Source organism: Sapajus apella, unplaced genomic scaffold, assembly GCF_009761245.1.
Source record: "Sapajus apella isolate SASKATOON/1434 unplaced genomic scaffold, GSC_monkey_1.0 scaffold22, whole genome shotgun sequence".
Taxonomy (NCBI): Eukaryota; Metazoa; Chordata; class Mammalia; order Primates; family Cebidae; genus Sapajus; species Sapajus apella.
In genome coordinates, this window is record NW_022436962.1 from 14,223,460 (window position 1) to 14,247,334 (window position 23,875).

Here is a 23,875-nt window from a genome sequence, read left to right on the forward strand (position 1 = left end):
TCCTAATTAACTCCAAAACCAGGCACATTGGCCAGAGCCTGTCTCTCTTAAGAGTGCCTACCCCAATCCCCAAACTACACCTAGCTAGGAGAGCAGGACCAAACTACACTTACCTTGTGATATGGTTTGGCTATGTCCCCATCCAAATCTCAACTTGAATTGTATTTCCCAGGATTCCCACATATTGTGGGGAAACCCAGGGGAAGGTAATTGAATCACAAGGACCAGTCTTTCTCGTGCTATTCAAATTAAAGTGAATAAGTCTCACAAGATCTGATGGTTTATCAGGGGTCTCTGCTTTTGCTTCTTCCTCATTTTCTCTTGCCACCACCATGTAAGAAGTGCCTTTTGCCTCCCACCATGATTCTGAGGCCTCCCCAGCCATGTGGAACCATAAGTCTAATTAAACTTCTTTTTCTTCCCAGTCCTAAGTACGTCCTTATCAGCAGCCTGAAAATGAACTAATGCAGCAAATTGGTACCAGTAGAGTAGGGCATTGCTGAAAAGATACCCAAAAATGTGGAAGGGACTTTAGAACTGGGTAACAGACAGAGGTTGGAACAGTTTGGAGGGCTCAGAAAACAGTAAAATGTGGGAAAGTTTGGAACTTCCTAGAGACTTGTTAAATGGCTTTGCCAAAAATGCTGATAGTGATACGGACAATAAAATCCAGGCTGAGGTGGTCACAGGTGGGGATGAGGAACTTGGTGGGAACTGGAGCAACGGTGACTCTTGGTATGTTTTAGCAGACGGACTGGCAGCATTCTGCCCCTGCCCTAGTGATTTGTGGAACTCTGAACTTGAGAGAGATGATTTAGGGTATCTGGGGGAAAGAATTTCTAAGCAGCAAAGCATTCAAGAGGTGACTTGGGTACTGTTAAAGGCATTCAGTTTTAAAAGGGAAACAGAGCATAAAAGTTCAGAAAATTTGCAGCCTATGTAATAGAAAGGAAAAAATCATTTTCTGGGGAGAAATTCAAGCCAGCTGCAGAAATTTGCATAAGTAGCAAGGAACCTAATATTAATCCCAAAGACCAAGGGGAAAATCTCTCCAGGGCATGTCAGAAGTCTTGATGGCAGCCCCTCCCATCACAGGCCTGGAGGCCCAGGAGGAAAAAGTGGTTTCATGGGCTGAGCCCAGGGTCCCTGTGCTATGTGCAGCCTAGAGACTTGGTGCCCTGTTTCCCAGCTGCTACAGCTGTGGCTGAAAGGGGCCAACATACAGCTCGGGCTATGGCTTCAGAGGGTGGAAAACCCAAGCCTTGGCAGTTTCCACATGTTGTTGAGCCTGCAGGTGCACAGAAATCAAGAATTTTAGTTAGGGAGCCTCCACCTAGATTTCAGAAGATATATGGAAATGCCTAGATGCCTAGGCAAAGGTTTGCTGCAGGGGCAGGACCCTCACAGAGAACCTCTGCTAGGGCAGTGCAGAAGGGAAATGTGGAGTCAGAGCCCCCATACAGATTCCCTGCTGGGGCATTGCCTAGTGGAGCTGTGAGCAATGGACCACCATCCTCCATACCCCAGAATGGTAGATCAAACAGCTTGCACTGGGCACCTGGAAAAGCCACAGACACTCAATGTCAGCCCATGAAAGCAGATGGGAGGGAGGTTGTACCCGGCAAAGTCACAGGAGTGGAGCTGCCCAAGACCATGGGAACATACCTCTTGCATCAGCACGACCTGGAATCAAAGATCATTTTAGAGCTTTAAAATTTGACTGCCCCACTGGATATTGAACTTGCATGGGCTCTTTAACCCCTTTGACTTGGCCAATTTCTCCCATTTGGAACAGCTGCATTCACCCAATACCTGTCCCCCCATTGTATCTAGGAAGTAGCTAGCTTGCTTGGGATTTTACAGGCTCATAGGCAGAAGGGACTTGCCTTGTCTCAGATGAGACTTTGGACTTCAGACTCTTGGTTTGATGCTGAAATTGGTTAAGACTTTGGGGGACTATTGGGAAGGCATGATTGGTTTTGAAAGGTAAGGACATGAGATTTGGAGTGTCCAGGGGCTGAATGATATGGTTTGTCTGTGTCTCCATCCAAATCTCAACTTGAATTGTATCTCCGAGAATTCCCACGTGTTGTGGGACGGGGAGCTAATTGAATCATGGGGGCCAGTCTTACCTGAGCTATTCTTGTGATAGTGAATAAGTCTCATGAGATCTAATGGGTTTATTAGGGTTTCCACTTTTGCTTCTTCCACATTTTCTCTTGCTGCTGCCATGTAAGAAGTGCCTTTCACCTCCTTGCCATGATTCTGAGGCCTCCCCAGCCATGTGGAACTGTAAGTCTAATTAAATCTCTTTTTCTTCCCAGTCTCAAGTATGTCTTTATCAGCAGCAGGAAAACAGACTAACATACCTTGAAAATCTTCTGTGTCCAGTAAATATCATCATGCAAAGTGATTTTTACTGAGATGTGTCAGAGATCATAATATCTTATTCTAAGCTCTTAAGTCTTGTTCCCTGCTACACCCTCACTCTTAACTCATGTTTTTGCCTTAGGAATCATTGAAGAAAAAAAAAACAGAACCAGAGACAGACTCCTACATCCTCCAATGCTCGCATATCTACAAATCAGCCTCCAACCTCATCTACCTACTTCATCTTGTTTCAACAGAGGAAGTGCCCTCTTCTGTGAAAGGCCAATTCCTCCCAAGTGCTCTGAGCTTCATCCTCCCACCTCCTCAAATGCTTTAGCCCAGCCCCCAACATGTGATTCTCTCTTTTTTCTTCCCATCAACTTCTCTTTGAATACACAATCAATTCGTCAACATCTTTAGACATGAATCAACTCTACTTTCTTGCTACAACATTTTCTATTTTCCTTTAGAGCCATATTTTTTGAAAGAGAAGTCTAAACACAATGTCTCTACTTTCTCACCTCAAATCATCTTCCAACACATCCCAATCTGACTATTGCCTCCACTCACTAAGGAAATAGCTGTTGTTAAGGCTAGTGTTACTAAATCCAGTATACTCTTCCATCCTGATCTACTGTGTCCTCTCAGCAGCATGTTACAGTTCATCCTTCTCAAAACACTCCCCTTGCTTGGCTTTCTTAATGCCATTCTCTGGTACCACAAAGGTGTGCAGCTCAGCTCCCCCATCAAGTAAACCTCCAAGAACTAATCTATCAGGGAATTCTGTTGCATCTATCACCAAATAAATATAACTCAGGAGCCAGTCACTACCTCTTACTCACTTCTACCACTATATTCACCACATCTCTTCTCTGGGATACAGCAAAAGGCAGTGCTAAGAGGGAAGCTCATTGCCTAAATGCCTACATAAAAAAGTCTGAAAGAGCACAATCAGACAAGCTAAGGTCACACCTCAACTACATTCAACGTACCATCCTGTTTCACAAACACAATGCAGAATAATCCTGATCTCTCTCTACTTTCATTCTTGCCCCCCTCAAATTCAAATATCATACATCAATCTGTATTCCATCAGGTCACTTCCCTGATCAAAACCTTCCAGCTCTTTGGAGCAGACTCCATCAGATTTCAAATAAGAGCTACATTCTTGCTGTGACCTACAATCCCCTGCCTATCTTTCCAACCTAATCTGAACCCTTCTGACTTTACCAAGCATACTCTACCCAGTGGATTTTTTTTTTTTTTTAAGACAGAGTCTCTGTCACCCAGGCTGGAGTCCAGTGGCTTGATCCTGGCTCACTGCAACCTCCGCCTCCCGGGCTCAAGCAATTCTCATGCCTCAGCCTCCCAAGTATTTGGGATTACAGGTGCACACCACCATGCCCAGCTAATTTTTGTAGTTTTAGTAGAGATGGAGTTTCATCGTGTTGGCCAGGCTCCTAACCTCAGTGGGATCTGCCCACCTCGGCCTCCCAAAGTGCTGGGATTACACTTTGTAAGCCACCGCAACCATCCCACATATTGGCTTTCTGCAAAGACACCAACTCTTGCCATATGGGAGCTCAGAATGTTCCTCTCCTACTTTCCACGTGGATGGACTCTTCTCAACCTTTAGGTCTCAAATTAAGTGTCATCTCCTTATAGAAGCCTTCCCTGCCACCCTCTCTAAAATAGATTCTTCACTCATTTCCTTCTTTTGTTACTTTCTATTTATCAACAGGATTTGTATTATACTCATCAGGAATTGTAATACATGTAGCTATTTTTTCACTTGTTTATAGATGTTGTTGAGGCGGTTCTTTGAAAAGATAGATAAAATGGATTTTCCATTTGCAAGATTAACCAAGGAGAGAGAAAATCCAAATAAGCTCAATTGGAAACGAAACGGGAGATGTTACAACTGACACCACAGAAATACAAAAGATCATTCAAGGCTACTATGAACAGCTTTATGCATATAAACTAGAAAATCTAGAGGAGATAGATAAAGCTATTATTTACAAGTTTGAATCCTAATCACAAACTTGGGAATTCTATCTCATTGCAATTTATTGACAGTATCAAGTTGGAGATTAAGCAAAGGTCAGTTTCTATAAATAAAAGAAAGGCAGATAGGAGACAACTTGCATGTCATTCAACATGGCTGCTAATCCAATTTAAATTCCAGATATGCATATCTATGAGATTTGACCAATTAATTTACTAACAATATTTTAACATTTAAAAGTCATTATCCTGAAAGTTACTTATATTTGATTAAATGTTTTAGATGTAGAGAATAGTAGAGAGAATATGACTTGACAAATCTTACCATTTTGCTATAAATACTTCACATTTTTAAGAACTTATAGCTATTGTTGAAAATATATAGTTCTCTCAATAGCATTTCTCTTTCTTTTCTCTTATCTCTCCAGAGAAAGCAAGATGTTGATGGTGTACGATTTTTAATGTGCTTATGTTTTAAATTTTGAACTAATTTTAGGCTTACAGAAAAGTATCAAAAATTAGTACAGGGAGTTGCCCTCCATTTCTAATGAAAATGCCTCAAATAATGATTGCATAATTATAAAAAAAATTGCTACAATTTAAAAATATTCTCCTATGTTATTTCAAAAACAGTATGTTGTATTGTTTACATACTTTTCAATATCACATCAACCATAATATTGACAACTTTTATTGTGTTGTATTATTTGTTTTAATCAAATTGTGTTTAAGATAACTATGTAGATTGATGTAGTACTAGTGCTTTTTTTAAAATACTGCACAATATACCATTATTCTCTCTAAAAGTGTGAATTACTAGGTGAAAGTATATGTACCATTTCAGAATTTCAAAATATTACAAATAGCTTTTACTAACAATATATATAATCGGTTATATATATATGTATGGATCTGCTTCTGAGCCCTCTGTTCTTTTTCATTTAACTGGTTTTTTAATGGGAAAAAATAGCTGATTTTATTATTATCAGTGCCAAACAAGTCTTTAAATCAACTAAAATTTATTTAATTAAGCATAGAGTTACGTTCACATTTATATACAACCACAGTAAATACAGTTCTTGGCATAAAGATTTTAGAGTCTTTAGATGTTAAAGACTCCCCACCTGCAAGATTACATATATAAAACTCACACTATCATTTATATAATAGGGGATTAATCAAATTAAAACAGTTATACTGTCTAGAATAAAATAAAATGGAAATAATTTACTCATAAGATTCATATTTAAACCATCTTTTTTACAAAATACTATCCTGAGAATAATAATTCCAGGAAGCTTCAACTTGAGCAAAAGTGTAATCATTTAAATAGCAGCAGTTACTGAAACTAAAAAGGAGATTAGTTAAAATTACTTTGGAAGAGAGAAAAAAACATTGTCAGGTTTCTCGCTGTGGTTCTGGATGTTCAGTAGCAAGCTCATTTGAAGGCAGAATCAACCCTGAAGGGAACTCACTTCTGCCTTCAGAATGTGGGGGCAGGGGGGGAAATCCAGGTCTTAGGGGAAGGTAAGGGGGAAAATCCTTCAGTGGATAGACATTTCTCATTGCAAATGGAACATGTGGTGGACTTGGGAAATCCCTTGGTGGAAAATAACGTGGAGAAGCCCCAAACATGGTTCCTGGAGGAGGTGGAGGCAAACGAGGTCCTCTTCTCATGAACAAGCCCCTCGTATCCCCTGGAAACAACAGACCTCTGATTGGAACAAGAGGTGAAGGAACAAAGCCAGGGCCAGTTGCTTCATTTTCAGTGGGGAGAGATCAATCAGGCACATTTAAATTACCAAGATCACGTTTGGTATTATTTCTACTGGACTCCATTTCAGAAGGCACTGACCCATCCATTTTACTGAAGGCATATTAAAACTTCTGAGTTCTGCTGGTCCAGACAGTCTACCAGACTTAGAATAAAATCTGTCTTGCCTTTGTGGAAGGAGAGCTGAATCAGGATATGATTGTCCTGGTGGAGGAAACATCATACTACGGTCCTGTCCCCATGGAGGTAACAGGGACCCAGTGTCAGAAGGAGCCCTGTGAGGACCAGTTAACCTGTCACATGTTGATTCTCCTCTTTCATTGGTAATCTGATGGTCCAGAGGATTCCCTGGGCCTCTTGAGCCTCTTCCTCCTCCCGCTGGAAGCAAAGGTGAGAGTTTAAGTGGACCTCCCATGAAGTTGGAGGAGAGAGAAAAGTTCTTGTTTCAGATGAAGGCCAACCCAACGGTAAGGGACCATATGGGGAATGCTCTCTGCCAAATCCTGTATTTGGAACATCAAGTACATAAGGATCTTTTTTTTTAAAGTTCAAATTTAAACTCTGTTTCAGTTAGTTTTTGTCTGTTGTGAGCATTTTCTTTCCTTAAATCATTGAGGTTTCTTTCAGCAGTCTGAGCTGCCAACCAATTATCATGTGCTTTTTTCTCATGGGAAATAATCTGCCCTTGATGAGAATGAATCGTTCTTTCCGATTCTTCTTCACGATCTTTGGCTTGCTTTCTATAGGTCTCCAACTCGTCAGTGGTATGGCTGATCTTTTCGTCTACTTTAGAAAGTTTCTCTTCTTTCTCGAACTGGTAATTTTCTTCTACTGTTAATTTTCTGTAAAGTTTCATGGCATTTTATTGATAGAATTCAGTCATTACTTTAAGTTTCTGTTGAAGGTTCTGATTCTCACTTTCAGAATGCATGTTTTGTTTGATCAGCTTCAGATAGCTGAATATAAATTTGGTTTCTTTCTCCTTCTAAGGTTTTTAAAGAAGCATTAACTTCGCAGCAAGAATCAGTTTCTTCAAAGCTCCTTTTGGAGGATCGTCTAAGTAACCACCATTTTCCAATTCGCTGTTCATTTCTAATTCCAAGTTACCACGATTCGTTACGTCTTCTCAGAGCATAGCAGCCCAATCTTTCATCTTCAGCAAGTGTTCAGTCAGAGTCTTGATGCGATTTCTTTATCATTTAGAACTTGTTCTGTATGTACTTTGGAGTCTTCGCATGTTATTTTCTGTTTATTCAGTTCACTCACTTGTTCTTTCCTTACTTCAGCTTCTTGCAAAAGCTGTTTCTGGCTTTCCTGAAGTTGAGAATTTTCTTTCAAAGCATCTTTTGTCACTATCTTCCGTTGTTCTCCATTCATTTGAAATATCGTGAAGGTCATTTTGGTTTCAGCTATTTGTGATTTGAGGGATTTTGACTCATCTTCTAGAGACTGTATCCTTTTTGAAATATCCGCCATCAACTCATCTTGTTCAGAATGTTTAGATTTCTCTTAACCTTTTCTAGACAGAGTATTTCAACCTCAAGTTCACAATTGGACCTGTTCAGCTTTTCACAGGCTGCCTCCAAACTTTGTGCTCCTGCTGCCTCCTTCTCAAAGCTGGCATCCTTTAAAGATGCTCTACTTATAGCCTTAATACTCTTTTGAACAGGCTAAATGTTTCAAGTAGTTTACATTTTCCTTCAATTAGTCCAGAAAGTGCTACAGCAAGCTTTTTCTCTCTTCCACATAAAGCCAACTCCTAACTGATTAAACACTTCTCCACAAAAAAAAAAAAAAAAAAAAAGGAAACAGCAAAAAAATCCAACAACAGCTGCCCATATTACTAATTCCCATGAAAATCCTAAGGATTAGAATCCGGTTCCATACTTTTAGGCAGTGCTGCCACAATCCTGCATAGCTCTTCCAAGACCAGCCGTGAGCATGGCTGAGGGGTAGCTCCAGGCTTCTCCATAGTGTCAAAGCTGCTCTGGCCGTTGCTGCAGTAACCCCAGCCTACTGGGGTCACAATAAGCTTCAGAGAACACACAGCCTTCTGTCTGGAAACTGAATCCACACTTGGCAACCGGAGCAGACTACTGTGAGCCGGCTGCTGGGGATGCTGGGGAACGCAGGCGCTCACAGTCCTCCCAGGCGCACGCTGCCCGCCCTGACCCCTTCATTACACTTTACATCCTTAGGCAGCACAGGTCCAGGCCCGACAACCATTTAACTGGTTTTTTTTATTGGTAATATCATATTGTGTTAATTACTTTAGCTTTTTATAATAAAAACATTTGTCAAGGAGACTACAAATTTATATTTCCCCAAAATTGCCTTGGCCACTGTTGACATTTTGCTCTTCTGTGTGAACTCTACTATCAACATGTGAAGTTTCATTTAAAAATCATTTTGGCTGTTTTTTGTTTGGCTTTACAAACAGGGTCTCGCTCTGTCACCCAGGCTAGAATTCAGTGGCGCAATCATAGCTCACTACAGCCTCTAATCCCTGGACTCAAGAGATCCTCCCACCTCAGCCTTCCAAGTAGCTAGGACTACAGGTATGTGCCACCACACTGAGACACGTTGGCATTTTTAATTGCATTAAATTTACAGATAATTTGGGATGAATTTCCATAGCTATGGAAATTGTCTGTTTGCATCATGAAAGTAACACTTTCCCCCTTTCAGATTATCTTTCGACCCGGTACAGTAACTCATACCTGTAATCCTAGCACTTTGGGAGACCAAGATGGGTGGATTACGAGGTCAGGAGATCAAGACCATCCTGGCCAACATGGTGAAACCCTGTCTCTACTAAAAATACAAAAATTAGCTGGGTGTGGTGGTGCGTGCCTGTAGTCCCTGCTGCTCAGGAGGCTGAGGCAGGAGAATCACTTGAACCTGGGAGGAGGAGGCTGCAGTGAGCAGAGATCACACCGCAGTGCTCCAGCCTGGGCAACAGAGTGAGACTGTCTCAAAAAAAAAAAAATTATCTTTTATGTCCTTCACAAACATTTTGTAATTTTCTATGTTAATGTTTTGCGCATACTTTGTTTTTACTACTAGTTTAAGAGTAGTTTTAAATTCCACTTTGTTCGGAGTCTTGCTTTGTCACCCAGGCTGGAGTGTGGTGGTGCGAGCTTGGCTCACTGTAGCTTCTGCCTCCCAGATTCAACCAATTCTCATGTCTCAGCCTCCTGAGTAGCTAGGATTACAGGCATGCACCAACACACCCGGCTAATTTTTGTATTTTTAGTAAAGACAGGGTTTTCCCATGTTGGCCAGGCTGGTCTTGAACTCCTGGCCTCAAGTGATCCATCCACCTTGGCTCCCCAGAGTGCCAGGATTATAGGTGTGAGCCACCTCTCCCAGCCTAATCACATTTCTTAATTGGTCATTGAATGCAGGAACGCCATTTGAATTTATATTAAGCAACGTTTGCTTTTTTAAAAAATCTCTATGCTATGTTTGGTTAAAACAAAACATCAGAAAAAAAAAAAACATCAGAATGCATCTTATACAATAAGCATATTGTTTGGTGAAACTGAAACATATATACTGAGTTACAATGTAAAATATAAAATTCATTAACTTGGATTACAGGCATTTGAAGCCAATATTTTAAGTCTGAAGCTGTTAAGTTTCTTAGCCATTACTTTCCTTTTTTATTAGTGAGAATATATAGCTATACTGTTACTGCCTTTTTATGTACATATATCTATATATATATATGTGTGTGTGTGTGTGTGTGTGTATAAACACACACACCACACACACACACACACACACACACACACACACACACTCACTCACATATATATATGGGGGCAGAGCTAGCTGAGGTTTTATTTTGGACCAAGAAAAAAAAGCAACTGAATTGTTTTACAGCTAGAGGCATGGGCAAGGGGGGTCCCAAGGCAGTAAATGCCCCCATGCCTCAGCTGGGTCTCCTGTTCTCCATGCTCCCATGCACAGGAATCTCCCTCCAGGGCTGTAGGGCAGCCAAAGAAGGGGCAGGCTGGGAGGGGATTCTGCAGCTGTTCACTTGGGCAGGACATCAGAGGACTCAGACACCAGCGTCCCATCACAGGTCTCAGTCTTCACAGCCACGGCCTTGGTGGTGCTGGTGCGGCTGAAGGAGCTGGAGCCCAGGCTGTAGCTGGCGGCTGGGGCTTGTGAGGCCCCCACAGGCCGAGCTCAGGCCACCTGCATGGCCGCTGGTGGTCTCTGCATGGATACTCATGTTCTACATCCCAGCATCCAGCCGGCTCTCCTCACCCTCCAGCAGCTTCCTGTAGGTGGTGATCTCAATGTCCAGGGCCAGTTTGACATTCATCAGCTCCTGGTATTTATGCCGCTGCAGTGCCACATCCTGCTTGATACTCTGCAGGGCAGCTTCCAGCTCGGACAGCTTGGCGTTGGCATCTTTAACGGCCAGATCCCAAACTTCTTGGCATCTGTGATGGTGGCCTCCAGGGAAGCCCTATGGCCTTTGAGGCTCTCAATCTCAGCCTGGAGCTGGCTGATGTTCTGGTTCATCTCAGAGATCTCAGTCTTTGTATGCCACAGGTCATCCCCGTGCTTCCCAGCCTGTGTCTGCAGCTCCTCATACTTGATCTGGTATACGCTCTCTGCCTCAGCCCGGCTGTGGTTGGCAATCTTGTCATACTGCGCCTTGACCTCAGCAATGATGCTGTCCATGTCCAGGGAGCCGCTGTTGTCCATAGGCAGCACCACAGACATGTCCCAAGATCTGGGACTGCAGCTCCCAGATCTCCTCTTCATACAGCTGCCTGAGGAAGCTGATCTCACCAGTCAGCCCTTCCAGGCGAGACTGCAGCTCTACCTTGTTCATGTAAGCTTCATCCACAACCTTCTTGATGAGAACAAATTCATTCTCCATCTCTATACCCTTATTGATCTCATCCTCATACTTGCTCTTGAAGTCCTCCACCAGCCCTTGCATGTTGCCAAGCTCTGCCTCCAGCTTCAGCTTCTCCTGGCCCAGAGTCTCCAGCTGCCAACCCAGGTTGTTGCTGTAGCTCTCAAACATGTTGTCCGTGTTGTCCATCTGCTGCTGCTGCAGGAGGCTCCACTTGGTCTCCAGCATCTTGTTCTGCTGCTCCAAGAACCGTACCTTATCAATGAAGGAGGCAAACTTGTTCTTGAGGGTCTTGATCTGCTCCTTCTCCTGGGTGCGCACTGCCTAGATGTTGGGGTCCACCTCCAGGTTAAGGGGGCTCAGCAGGCTCTGGTTGACCATGACAGCGGTGATGCCTCCCATGCTCATGCTGCTGGCCCCATCATAGCCTGCACCCAGGCCACCCCGGAAGCTGCTGGGGTGGCCTGGGCCACTTGGGAGAAGCTCGAGAATCTGATGCAGGCACCAGGCCCACTCGTGTAGGAGTGGCTGCTGAAGGCCCCAGGGCCAGACGTGGACACCGATATGGTGGAGGAAGGAGTGGAGGCAGGTGGGCTGAAACAGGCACAGATTCAAGAAGGAATGGAGAAGCTGCTTCTTATTGCCTTTATATTTCTAAACCAATCATCATTTCCTCCATCTTTAATAATTCAGTTATGTATTTCCTTAGCAGTCTGAAGATTCACTCTTGTTGCTGATGAGACATCTGTTTAAATACCATAGTCTTCCCTCTGTAGATAGTGTCTACTACCTCTGGTAGTATCTTAAGATTTTCCCTTTTGCATGATGCTCTGCAGTTTTACTTGATAGCTGACTTAATTTTATTATTCTCAACACTTACAGCTAATTTCCCACCTAGAAAAATTTCTTTCTTCATTTCAAGGAAACTGTCATCACTTTGAGTGTTACTTTTCTACCATCTTTCTCTTCTTGGCCATTTGTCAACAGTTACTAGCTAAAATCCTGTTAAGTCTATTAGTGTATCCTCCAAATTTCACAAGTGTTCTCATGTTTTCTATATCTTACTGTCTCTAACTTATTAATTTCTTATTAATGATTTAGCATCTTGTTTATGCAGTCTTTCACTAGTCCAATATAATTTTTATTTTATCAACTGAGATTTCTTTTTAATTATATTGACCATATTTGTCATTTCCAAGATACTTAATTTTTTTAATTTTAATGAATTTTTTTCTTACATATGTAATTTTGACTTCTTGGATGTCCCTATCTCTGGTTCTTTTCATAGTTTTTTTTTTTTGCCCCTTTGACAAACCCCAAGTAAACATTGTTCAGATTCTTCTATCATTTTCATTTTCATTCATCTTCTGCTTGGTAGGGTTTTTTAAGCTGTCTTCTTTAAGAATCCATGTGTTGTGGAAATTTAATTTGCATATTGTAAGGGGTTATTTTTTAACATCTCTTGCAGTACTCACGTATCTCTGCTGGGGGATTTTGTTATGGACTTCATTCAACCTCTGCACCTTAAACTGCAGCCTTCTCCTTCATAATTCATTCTCTTTCATACTTCTCATTGCGCTGCAGAGCATATAAGAGCTTGCAGAGTCAATAACGCAAGAGACTTACTCAGAGCTGGTAATACAGCCGTTTCTGTGGTCTCTAAGCCTTTAGGGTTAGTCACTTCCTACAAGTCATTGGCCTAGCAGTAGATGGCACAGCTTTATCTCAGCCTTGCTTCCCTGTGGGGCAGCCTTCCCCAGTCCTTGGTTTAAGTAAGTTCTTTTTAGAACCCATCTCTCTGTAGCATCTGTGTAGCCTGGAATCTCAGAATTCTGTTTCAGTCATATTCTCTGTTCTGTTTATCATTCAAAGAAAAGTCTATCTTGTTTTGTTTTTCTTTTTTGATATTAGCTATCTCTATATAATTTTCGTTTTTAAATATAGTTGATAAATCATTACTGTGGTTTTAAAGTCAGAGATAGCCTCAAAGTATAGACTTTTCACAGTGTCTTGGCCAGGGATCTTGACTCTTGACAGGAAAAGTGAACTATTGTATTTTCCTCTTTTTTTACTGTGAATTTCCAAAGGCTAGAAGGAAGACATTTTCATCCTTATTCACCCATACCTAATTATCTGTGGCATACTGTAAGCACTTAATAAATACTGAATTGTATTTAATGGCTCTTGTCATCTTTTAAACCTGAGGGCAAAAGTTCATTCTATATGAATTGGGAAGTTAAAGAAGAAAGCCTTTATCCCGTCCATTTTGTATATTCAGCTATATGAAGGATCAAAGTTTGAATCTGATTGTGAAGTTTATAACTCTCTGCTATTTTTATTACTTAAATCTTCATGAATCTAGCTTTGGGTAACTAGTTAGAGATGTAACAAAAGGACATATAGTTTTCCAGATTTAATAAAATGGAATACCAGGACGGAAACACACTTTACATCTTACTTATATTGATTTCTATGTGCCAGCAACTGGGTTTTTTTTAGGGTTTTTGTTTTTATTCGTTTTGTCTGTTTTCTTTTTTGGTGAATGTATACTTAAACTTTCAGAGAGGATTGTAATGGTTAGCCAAGTGGCAACTTCTTGGCAGGAGGTGGAGTGTGGTAGGGAAGATATTCAAAAGGTTCATATAAATTATCCATCAAGACTAATCTTAATTTTTAAGTTTTAGTCAGGCCTTAATGCACTACTTTATATTTATAATTACTGCAATTATTTCTGATTGTTTACCCTAATTCATATGCTAAAAATAATTTAAGACGGAGATCATTATCCTCAATCAGGGGTTGCCAAACCCTGGGACAGAGACCATTACTGGTCTATGGCCTGTTAGGAACCAGGAAGCACAGCAGGATACAGCAGGTGACTCAGCATCATCACCTGAGCTCCCCCTCCTATCAAATCAGCAATGGCATTAGAGTCTCATAGGAGCGTGAACCCTATTGCAAATTGTGCTTATGAGGGATCTAGGTTATGTGCTCCTTGTGAGAATCTAATTCCTGATGATCTGAGGTACAAGTTTCATCCCGAAACCATCCCGTCTTTGTCCACGAAAAAATCATCTTCCATCAAACTGGTCCTTGTCGTCCAAAAGGTGGAGGACCGCTGTCCTAAATGATCCACAAATTTGTCACAAATACAGTAATATAATTTTGTATTAAAATCATGCTTATTTATATATTATTTAGATATCCTTTCTCATAAAATTTTCACAAAATACTGGATGGGTTGATTTTGCATTTTATAGGTGAGGAAATAAACACTTAGTAGCACAGAGGAAACAAACAGCAAACTAAGATTTGAACCCCGGCTTGACCGATGTTTCAATCTCCTAGCTATCAGGTTCACTTCCCACATATGTTTCAACACTTCCCTGCAGTCAGTAAAGTGTTCTGGATTCTACTGGCTTTGATTTTGGGTGAGAGGGTTAGAATGATTTGGTTGGGTACATACTTTAATTAAAAGGTTTTCAGTTTAATTTACTATGGTTGAAACGGGATCTGAAATATGACAAAACCTCCTAGGGCATCTTTGCTTTCGCACAGGGCCCTCACGACCCTCACACTTCATCAAACCTAAACATAACACAGAGTGATCTTCATGAAACATAAAACCTACTTTTCATACTCTATTTAAGTATATATATGCATTACAACACTCTTGGTTTTTTCTCATCATCTTAGCTTGGATATTTGTACACCAATGTTCATTGCAGCGTTATTCACAATAGCCAAAGTATCGAAACAACCCTAAGAATGAAGTTCCAATACATGCTATAGCATGTTCTGGTTTCCAATGCCATGATATCTGGAAAAGGCAATGACTCATCTAAAAAGACTAGGTGAGCACAGAGTTAACTCAAGGAGAATGTGATTAACATGACGAGTATTTTAGCTAGGCAATGGTAAAGTAAGGTCAGGTGAACCAGCACTTCTCCACAACACAGCAAACCACAGTGGAGCTTCTATTTACATCTGACAACCCCTGAAGCTCTCTTCTAGACAATGCATGTTTAACACCACGCTATGCCCTTCCGACTCCTGTTTTTCTTGGTTCACAAATGCTTATCCCCATTTTTTGCTCCTGAGAAATCGAAATATCTTAGCTTTGATTTTTTTTTTTTTTTAGTTCTGCCACTCCAAAATTATATCTGGCCATCCGATTGGAATAATGGATATTTGCAAAGCTCATTTGAGTCATATATTCATTGACATGCCCTTGGTATATGTATAAAAATTCTTGCAATTCTGTATGAATTTAATTGGCTCTCTTCTCCTTTCAAACTTCCTGTGAGCAGCTAGAACTCGCATTCTCCTGTAACTAGGGGTACTGCTATTACCGGATGCGTATCTGCCACTCTTGCCTGGTGTAGTTCCTGAAGATATTGCACCTTACATATTTTTATCACATGTTCCAATAGTGAACATGTGATAAAAAATTTTAAACACCAGCCAGGCACAGTGGCTCATACCTGTAATCCCAGCACTTTGGGAAGCCAAGGTGGGTAGATCATGAGGTCGGGAGTTTGAGACCAGCCTGGCCAACATAGTGAAACCCCATCTCTATAAAAATACAAAAAATTAGCCGGGCATGGTGGCAGGCACATGTAATCCCAGCTACTCAGGAGGCTGAGGCAGGAGAATCTGCGAAGTGGAGGTTGTAGTGAGCTAAGATTGCGCCATTGCACTCCAGCCTGGCAACAGAGCAAGACTCTGCCTCAAAAAATGATTAAACGCCTAACTAGCATTTAGTATAATGTCTGACATATTAAAGGTACCCAATAAAACCTTGCCAATAAAGTTTTCCCATCAAGAAAGATATTAAAAAGAATGAGCCAGATGATCTGAAAGCAATGTCAAAATTGGGGCCCTATATATCTTTTAGATAGCAGCTACACTGGATAAATGTTTGACTTTCCAAAATGATTGCTTTTAAAATGATAGTTCTTACTCGTATGTATACATTGGGCTATATTTCATGCAATGTGCAGTCATGTTACTTTATAATATATCTTAAAGCTTCGTAATGTTCTGATAGCGTATAGAACTATCTGCCTCCCAGGCTCAAGCGACATGCAGAAGAGGCCTGGACATGGGAACAGGCCCATGTCTATAATAAAAGGCCTAAGAGGCCGCAGTTGAATTCAGTAAGGGAACAAGAATGGACTGTGGCAAAGTGGAACTTCTTTGTAATTCTCCACTTTGCTTCTTTCTGGTCTCCAACTTTGATCTCCCTCCCTTTGAAGGGGTACAGCATCTGCCATCTGGCCTAATTATGAATGCCACAAAGTCAAAGACTTTCAGCCTTCTACCTTACTGTACACATGGTGGAACTGTATTTCCTATACCCCTTGTGGCTGAGTGTGGCCATGTGACAAGCTAGTTCTGGCCCAAGAGTTCTGAATGCAAATATTGTGTGTCTATTCCCAGTCAAGGATTTATGTGCTCTGTTTTTGGTCTAGCATGGAAACTGTTGTGTTCAAAATGACTCCTGCTCTATTAGGCTAGGTCCCTGATTAACTATGATGAACAGAATTTCCTACTAATTCACAATGGACATATAGCATGAGAAAGAAATAAACCCTTCTTTGAAGACATTGAAATACTGGGTTCCATTGTAACTGTACCGTCAGTCAGGCCATCCTGACTGATACTCACAGACTGACTGTCAAGCCACTGGACTAGAAGGGGGAAAAGAAAGTAGGCCCAGGCCGGGCGCGGTGGCTCAAGCCTGTAATCCCAGCACTTTGGGAGGCCGAGGCAGGTGGATCACGAGGTCAAGAGATCAAGACCATCCTGGTCAACATGGTGAAACCCCGTCTCTACTAAAAATACAAAAAATTAGCTGGGCATGGTGGCGTGTGCCTGTAATCCCAGCGACTCAGGAGGCTGAGGCAGGAGAATTGCCTGAACCCAGGAGACGGAGGTTGCGGTGAGCCGAGATCGCGCCATTGCACTCCAGCCTGGGTAACATGAGTGAAACTCCGTCTCAAAAAAAAAAAAAGAAAGTAGGCCCAACAGGGTTTAACATCCTATTGCTCTATATTCCACCACTTAAGAAGGATTCCTAGAAAAGAACTAGAGTGAACAATGGAGGAACATGTGATAAAAGATGAAGAGGATCTTAGAAAAGCAAATAGATTGAACTGGAGTAATCTATCATGGTCAGGAAAGACTGCAATATATTTCACCCTAGATTGAAAAGACAAACACTAATTTTAAGAAATGTGGGCCGGGTGTGGTGGCTCACGCCTGTAATCCCAGCACTTTCCGAGGCAGAGTCGCGCGGATCACCTGAGTTCAGGAGTTCGAGCCAGACTGATCAACATGGATAAACCTCATCTCTACTAAAAATACAAAATGAGTGTGGTGGCCGGTGCCTGTAATCCCAGCTACTTGGGAGGCTGAGGCAGGAGAATCGCTTGACCCAGGAGGCAGAGGTTGTGGTGAGTACAGATTGCACTATTGCACTCCAGCCTATGCAACTGAGTGAGACTTTGTCTCCAAAAAAAGAAAAAGAAAAAGAAGAAAAGAAATGTCAAGTGACGTGGGGGATCAATCCAAGATGGCCGTTTAGGAACAGCTCAGGATTCAGCTCCCAGTGAACACAGAGGGTGAGTGGATGCCACATTTGTGTTGCCCACAGACTAGTAAATTCCCAGGCAGAGGAGCCCCAGGGGTCGCCAGCGCAGCTGTGTCGGCCGGCATGGCTGCTTTGTCAGTGCCCCAGCGCAGTGGTTCTCCATACAAAACACACTGGTCCAGGTGCCCTTTTGGCTGGTGATTGGAGCCATAGGAAGTTGCCCATTCATCTGTTTAAAAAGGGGACTGAACAGGGAAGCAGGACAGTAGATTCCAGGGCAAAAAAAGCGCCACACATCTCAGTGCCGCTGTTTAAGCCAGCGTAGTGAGTCGCCGCACAGGAAAACACACAGATCCCAGTGCCTCTTCAACAGAGGACTGGAACACCAACTTAAAAAAAAAAAAAAAAAAAAAAAAAGCTCTGAGGCAGGGAGCCAGGCAATTAGGCTCAGCTGGTCCCACCCCCACAAAAAAACAGCAATCAAACTCTCTGGATTGAGAGTTTCACAGCAAGCACAGCTGAACCCAGGACGGTCCAGGTCTGTGGGGGAGGGGCGTTCACCATTACTGAGGCACTCCAACAGTAGTCAGGTAGTCAGCCAATGCTGAGGCAGCCAGCCGTTGCCAAGGCAACTCGCCATGTCCGAGGCAGTTCTAACTACACCCATATAAACAGGACTGCAGGGAAGTTCACTTGGCAGCTGGGCGGAGCCCACAGCGGCTCAGCAAAGCCTCTACAGGCAGACAGTGACTAGGCTGCCTCCTTGCTGGGCAGAGCAGCTATGAAGGAAAAAAAAAAAAGGAAAGCAGCAGCACAACGGAAACTCATAAAGCCCTAACTCCCTGGGACAGAGCACCTGGGAACAAAAAGTGGTTTATGAGTTATGCTGCAGCAGACCTAAACATACCTGCCCAGCAGCTCTGAATGAACAATGGAGCTCACAGCTCAGCATTTGAGCTCCTATAAAGAACAGACTGTCTCCTCAAGCAGCTCCCTGACCCCTGTATATCCAAAGAGCCACCTCATAAAGGAGAGATCAGACTAACACTTGGCGGGTATCCTTCTGGGACAAAGATAGCGGAAGAAGAAAACTGGTAGCAACCCTTACTGTGCTGCAGCTGCTGCAGGTGATCCCCAGGCAAGCAGGGCCTGGAGTGGAACTCAGCAGTCCTACAGCAGAGGGTCCTGACTGTTAGAAGGAAAACTAAGAAACAGAAATAACCTCATCATCAACAAACAGAATGTCCACTCAGAGACCCAATCTGAAAGCAAGCAACTACAAAGACGGCAGGTGGATAAATCCATAAAGATGGGAAGACACCAGCACAAAAAGGATGAAAACACCCGAAACCAGAACACCTCTCCTCCTACAAGGGATCACAACTCCTCACCAGCAAGGGAACAAGGTTGGAAGGAGAACGAGTGTGATGAAATGACAGAATCAGACTTCAGAAGGTGGGTAGTAAGAAACTTCTGTGAACTAAAAGAACATGTTCTAACCCAATGCAAAGAAACTAAGAACCTTGAAAAAAGATTTGACTAATGCTAACGAGAATGGACAAAATAGAAAGGAATATAAATGAATTGATGGAGCTGAAAAACACAACATGAGAACTTCGCGAAGCATGCACAAGTTACAACAGCCGAATGGACCAAGCAGAAGAAAGGATATCAGAGGTCAAAGATCAACTCAATGAAATAAAACGGGAAGACAAGACTGGAGAAAAAAGGGTAAAAAGGAATGAACAAAGTCTCCAAGAAATGTGGGACTATGTGAAAAGACCCAATCTATGTTTGATAGGTGTACCTGAATGTGATGAAGAGAATGAATCCAAGCTGGAAAATACTCTTCAGGATATTATACAGGAAAACTTCCCCAACCTAGCAAGGCAGGCCAATATTCAAGTCCAGGAAATACAGAGAACACTACAAAGATATTCTTCAAGAAGAGCAACCCCAATGCACATAATCGTCAGATTCACCAGGGTTGAAATGAAGGAGAAAATACTAAGGGCAGCCAGAGGGAAAGGTCAGGTTACACACAAAGGGAAGCCCATCAGAACAGCAGATCTCTCAGCAGAAACCCTACAAGCCAGAAGAGAGTGGGGGCCAATATTCAACATCCTTAAAGAAAAGAACTTTCAACTCAGAATCTCCTATCTAGCCAAACTAAGCTTCATAAGTGAAGGAAAAATAAAATCCTTTGCGAACATGCAAGTACTCAGAGATTTTGTCACCACCAGGCCTGCTTTACAAGAGCTCCTGAAAGAGGCTCTACACATATAAAGGAACAACCAGTACCAGCCACTCCAAAAACATGCCAAATGGCAAAAAGAATCAACACAATGAAGAATCTGCATCAACTAATGGGCAAAACAGCCAGCTAGCACCAAAATGGCAGGATCAAATTCACACATAACAATATTAACCCTAAATGTAAATGGACTAAATCCCCCAATCAAAAGACACAGACTGGCAAATTGGATAAAAAGCCAAAACCCATCGGTGTGCTGTATCCAGGAAACCCATCTCACATGCAAGGATACACAAAGGCTCAAAATAAACGGATGGAGGAAGATTTACCAAGCAAATGGAGGGCAAAAAAAAAAAACAGGAGTTGCAATTCTCATCTCTGATAAATTAGACTTTAAAGCAACAAAGATCAAAAGAGACAAAGAAGCACATTACATAATGATAAAAGGATCAATGCAACAAGAAGAGCTAACGATCCTAAATATATACACACCCAATACAGGAGCACCCAGATACATAAGGCAAGTTATTAAAGACTTACAAAGAGACTTAGACTCCCACACAATAATAGTGGGAGACTTTAACACCCCATTGTCAACATTAGACAGATCAACCAGACAGAAAATTAACAAGGATATCCAGGACTTGAACTCAGACCTGGAGCAAGCAAACCTAATAGACATTTACAGAACTCTCCAGCCCAAATCCACAGATTATACATTCTTCTCAGCAACACATCACACCTACTCTAAAATACTCCCACATAATTGGGAGTAAATCACTCCTCAGCAAATGCAAAAGAACGAAATCATAACAGTCTCTCAGACCACAGTGCAATCAAGTTAGAACTCAGAATTCAAAAACTAACCCACACCTGCACAGCTACATGGAAACTGAACAACTGGCTCTTGAATGTTGACTGGATAAACAATGAAACGAAGGCAGAAATAAAGATGTTCTTCGAAACCAACAAGAATGAAGACACAACATACCAGAATCTCTGGGACACATTTAAAGCAGTGTCTAGGGGGAAATTTATAGCAATAAATGCCCACGAGAAGTGAGGAAAGATCTAAAATTGACACCCTATCGTCAAAATTCAAAGAGCTAGAGAGGCAAGATCAAAAACACTCAAAAGCTAGCAGAAGTCAAGAAATAACTAAGATCAGAGCAGAACTGAAGGAAATAGAGACATGAAACACCCTTCAAAAAAAATCAATGAATCCAGGAGCTGGTTTTCCGAAAAGATCAACAAAATAGACATACCACTAGCCAGATTAATAAACAAGAAAATGGAGAAGAATCAAATAGATGCAATAAAAAAATGATAAAGGGGATATCACCACAGATTCCACAGAAATAAAAAACTACAATCAGAGATTACTACAAACAACTCTATGCACATAAACCACTTAAGCTGGAAGAAATGGATAAATTCCTGGACACTTGCATCCTCCCAAGCCTAAACCAGAAAGAAGTTGAAACCTTGAACAGACCAATAACAAGGGCTGAAGTTGAGGCAGCAATTAGTAGCCTACCAACCAAAAAAAGTCCAGGTCCAGATGGGTTCACAGCTGAACTCTACCAGATGTACAAAGAGGAGCTGGTACCATTCATTCTGAAACTATTCCAAACAATACAAAAAGAGGGAGTCCTTCCCAAATCATTTTATGAGACCAACATCATCCTGATACCAAAACCCAGCAGACACTCAACAAAAAAAGAAAACTTCAGGCCAATATCCATGATGAACATGATGCAAAAATCTTCAATAAAATACTGGCAAACTGATTGCAACAGCACATCAAAAGGCTTATCCAGCATGATCAAGTAGGCTTCATCCTGGGGATGCAAGCCTGGTTGAACATATGCAAGTCTGTAAACGTAATTCACCACATAAACAGAACCAAATACAAAAACCACATGATCATCTCAATAGATGCAGAGAAGGCCTTCAACAAAATTCAACAGCCATTTATACTAAAAACTCTCAATAAACTAGGTATTGAAAGAACGTCTCAAAACAATAAAAGCTATTTATGACAAACCTACAGCCAATATCATACTGAATGGGCAAAAACTGGAAGCATTCCCTTTGAAATCCAGCACTAGACAAGGATGCCCTCTCCCATCACTCCTATTCAGTATAGTATTGGAAGTTCTAGCCAGAGCAATTAGGAAAGAAAAAAAAATAAAGTGTATTCAGTGAGGAAAGGAGGAAATCAAATTGTCTCTATTTGCAGATGACATGACTGTATATTTAGAAGACCCTATCATATCACCCCAAAATCTCTTGAAACTGATAAGCAACTTCAGCAAGGTCTCAGGATACAAAATCATTGTGCAGAAACACAAGCATTTCTATACAGCAATAACAGATTAACAGAGAGCCAAATCACTAGTGAACTCCCATTCACAATTGCTACAAAGAGAATAAAAAACCTAGGAATACAAGTAACAAAGGATGTAAAGGACCTCTTCAAGGAGAACTACAAACCACTGCTCAACAAAATAAGAGAGGACACAAACATATGGAAAAACATTCCATGCTCATGGTTAGGAAGAATCAATACTGTGAAAATGGCCATACTGCCCAAAGTAATTTACAGATTCAACGCTATCCCCATCAAGCTACCAGTGACCTTCTTCACAGAACTGGAAAAAAAAAAAAACCATCTTATACTTCATATGGAACCAAAAAAGCCCACATAGCCAAGATAATCCTAAGCAAAAAGAACAAAGCTGGGGGCATCAAACTATATACCTAATTTTGAACTATACTACAAGGCTACAGTAATCAAAACAGCATGGTACTGGTACCAAAACAGAGATATAGACCAAGGAACAGAAAGAGGCCTTGGAGGCAATGCTACACATCTAAAACCATCTGATCTTTGAAAAACCTGTCAAAAACAAGCATTGGGGAAAGCATTCCCTGTTTAATAAATGGTGTTGGGAAAACTGGTTAGCAGTATGCAGAAAGCAGAAACTGGACCGCTTCCTGATACCTTACATTAAAATTAACTCCAGATGGATTAAAGATTTAAACATGAGGAGACAGATCCAAGATGGCCAATTAGGAACAGCTCAGGATTGCAGCTCACAGTGAAAGCATGGAGGATGAGTGGAAGCCGCATTTCCAGACGGATTTTTGTTGCCCACAGACCATGAGATTCCCAGGCAGAGGAGTCCCACAGGTTGCCAGCACAGCTGTGTTGGCCGATGTGGCTGTGTTGGCTGGTGTGACTGTTTTGGCTGGCACCCTGGCGCAGCAGTTCTCCATACAAAATACACAGGTCCAGGTGCCATTTTAGCTGGCGATTGGAGCTCCTGGGAGACAGAGTCGCCCATTCAATTGATATAAAAGGGGACTGAAACAGGGAGCCAGGCCATGAGATTCCCAGGCAAAAGAGCACCATGAATCTTAGCGTGACTTTTTCAGCCCACGCAGTGGGTCGCCGCATGGGAAATCACACAGATCCCGGCACCTTTTCAACAGGTGACTGGAACACCTGGGAGACACAATCGACTGTTCAACTAAAAAAAAAAAAAAAAAAAAAGGCCCTGAGGCAGGGAGCCAGGTAATCAGACTCAACTGGTCCCACCCCCACAAAAGAAAAAACAGCAATTGGAAACGCTCTGGATTGAAAGTTTCACAGCAAACACAGCTGAACCCAGGACATCCAGCTCTGTGGGGGAGGGGCGTCCACCATTACCGAGGCATCCACCACTACGGAGGTAGTCTGCCATTGCTGAGGCAGCCCGCCATTGCCAAGGCAGCCCGCCATTACAAAGAGAGTCCACCATTATAAAGGTGGGCCACCATTGCCAAGGCAGTTCTAAATATACCCGTATAAAGAGGACCACAGGGAAGTTCACATGGCAGCTGGGCAGGGCCCACAGCAGCTCAGCAAAGGCTCTGTGGCAGACAGTGACTAGGCTGCATCCTCACTGGGCAGGGCAGCCCTGAAAAAAGGCAGCAGCACAACAGAAA

At 42.0% G+C, this 23,875-nt stretch overlaps 1 protein-coding gene and 1 pseudogene across 3 annotated transcripts in view; both read right to left on the reverse strand.

Moving 5' to 3' along the window:
* Positions 1 to 23,875, reverse strand: part of KCNH1 (potassium voltage-gated channel subfamily H member 1) — a 455,549-nt gene that overhangs the window by 346,079 nt on the left and 85,595 nt on the right. The gene's annotated exons all lie outside the window — the stretch shown is intronic.
* On the reverse strand, positions 5,353 to 8,596 carry LOC116558869 (annotated as a pseudogene).